This window comes from Harmonia axyridis, chromosome X (assembly GCF_914767665.1).
Source record: "Harmonia axyridis chromosome X, icHarAxyr1.1, whole genome shotgun sequence".
NCBI classification, from domain to species: Eukaryota; Metazoa; Arthropoda; class Insecta; order Coleoptera; family Coccinellidae; genus Harmonia; species Harmonia axyridis.
This window is the reverse complement of record NC_059508.1, coordinates 36044949-36047448: the sequence shown is the minus strand read 5'-3', so window position 1 is coordinate 36047448 and position 2500 is coordinate 36044949. Positions and strand designations below refer to the sequence as shown.

The window sequence follows — 2500 nt, the reverse complement described above, 5'->3', positions numbered from 1 at the left end:
CTGGAGTTAATGTCTCAACCTCAGGGAGTCACTGTTAACGACCCGGCAGTATTGGACTCTCTCACGGACCACCAACTCGATTTGTATGGCAAAATCGAGGGAGGCAATTTTATAATAGAAGTTCCTTTTAGCGATGCCTCATGCAGTGTTTGTCTCACCACTGCACGCGGGAACTTCATGGCATTGAGTATAAACGATGCAATAAAGCATGTTAAAGATACACATGATCCTCATACTCCCAAATTTGTTTGCAAAGCGTGCCATAAGGAGTATGTGTCGAAACATGCGGCTCTATGCCATGTGCCGAAATGCACAGGCCCAGAAGTACCTCCACCTAATGCAGTTAGGTGTAATCATTGTAATAGGTACTTCAGAACACAAATGGGCGTATCGCAACACGAGATAAAGGCTCATCCCCAAGTAAGAAATGAAGCTAGAGCAGGGACCTCCGGAGCCGAAAGGCAGCGTGCTCCCAGAGAGGGAGGCTTCACGGTGGAGGAAGTCGACCTCATGCTGGATCTGGAGCGGAGGTTCTATGGGGATTCTCGTATTGCGAAAAGAATGGAGGGTTTTTTGAATAGGACCGCAAAGCAATTAAGGGATAAGCGAGCACTGTCCTCTTATAGAACTTTGCGAGATCAGTACTTGCGTGACCATCCGCCGCAAGATACACCCTCGAGCCACCTTGACTCGGATAGCGCGGGATACGCTTCCAGCCAAGAAGGGATCGAAGAGCGATCCGAACCTGATACCCTTCAGGTACAGGTTCCTGTGATACAGGTGACTCCAGCGCCTGATGACTTGTCATCTCCAGAGTTAGCCGAATGGAGAAGTGGGATTTTAGAGCATGCTCTAGCTCATCAGTTACCTCAAGGTGTCACCCCTGACAAGTCAGCAGAAGCGATCCATCTTCTGCAGGGCGCCCTCCGACTTGCCTCGGAGCCTGATTTTGAGTTTTCACAAGCTCAGATCGACTTCCTCTACCAGGAGGCAACTTCACACTTCAGACCGTCGGGGTGTGAAGCAGGAGGGAACAAAAGCCCAAGAGTTCGGGGCAAGGGGCGTAGCAAAAGGCGTTTCTTGTATGCCCGAACTCAAGAGTTATACAAGAAAAATCCAGGACAAGTAGCCAAACATGTCCGACAGGGAGTAGATTGGATAGGTGGCTATCAGCAGCCACCTATGTCGGAAGTGAAGGAGCTTTATACAAAGCTATGGGGAGTGGCGCCGCTGGCGCAGATGCCCGAGGGCATCAACGAGGACCCGATAGCACCCTCAGAAGCACTCCCGCCCTTCACAGTTGATGAGATCCGGAAACGTATCTCTGCAACCAAACAATCTACGGCCCCCGGCCCGGATGGAATCAGGCGGGCCGATGTGATGCAAAGGGGCAAGGTAGAAGTGCTCCATTTATTATTTAATCTGTTGTTGCTTAGTGGGAAGCTACCAACAGACTGGAGTATGAACCGAACTACACTGATACCAAAAGAGGGCAAAGACGTTACAAAGACTGAAAATTTCAGGCCCGTAACAATAACATCTCTGGTAAGCCGCATTTTTTGGGGCTGCATAGACCAGAAGATAAGATCAGTAGTCGGTTTCACACCCCGCCAAAAAGGGTTCATTTCGTCAGAGGCGGGGTGCTTCAATAACGTGCACATTCTTGTGGAGTTGCTGCGGCACTCCAAGGCTACTGGGAAGAACCTGGTCGTAACGATTCTGGATATAAGTAAGGCTTTTGACACCGTCCCACACTCAATATTGGGACCGTCGTTACGCAGAAAAGGGCTTCCACCGGTAGTTGCACAGCTGGTGGAAGAATCATACAAGAATGTGTGCACGAAAATCTCCACCGCGGGTGGGAGTGTAGAGATAAATCTCCAGCGAGGTGTCAGGCAAGGTGACCCTCTAAGCCCGTTCGCATTCAACGCAGTATTAGAACCCTTACTGCTTGAGCTGGAGCGTCAGTCCGGGTATAGAATCTCGAACAATACCCACATAGCATCGCTGGCTTTCGCCGATGACCTAGTCCTCGTGAGCGAAGATGTGCAACAGGCCACGCATCAACTACACACTGTGGAAGCATACTTAGAGAGGTTAAGTATGAGGCTGTCGCCTAAGAAATGTGTAACCTTCCACATAAAGCCACTGCATAAGACCTGGAGTGTAGTTGACCCCGGACTGACATTGATGTGTGGAGAGCGGATCCCGCACTGCGGTGCGGGCGGCCGTGTAGCTTACCTTGGTGTGGAAATATCTCCTTGGGCAGGAATCAGTATAGAGAGCATAGAGTCCGACCTTGCTTCAGCGCTCAGCAGAGTCAAACGGCTGGCGCTGAAACCACACCAAAAGGTAGAGCTTATCTCCACCTACCTGGTCCCCCACTACCTGTATCAATTGGGGATGGCAGCTCCCGCAATATCGGAAATAAGAAAACTAGACCAGGCTGTACGGGTAGTGATTAAAGATATATTGCACTTGCCGCAATCTACTACAGATT

General features: G+C 50.2%; 1 pseudogene; it reads left to right on the top strand.

The window, feature by feature from the left end:
* Nucleotides 1-2500, top strand: part of LOC123688211 — an 8353-nt pseudogene that overhangs the window by 2926 nt on the left and 2927 nt on the right.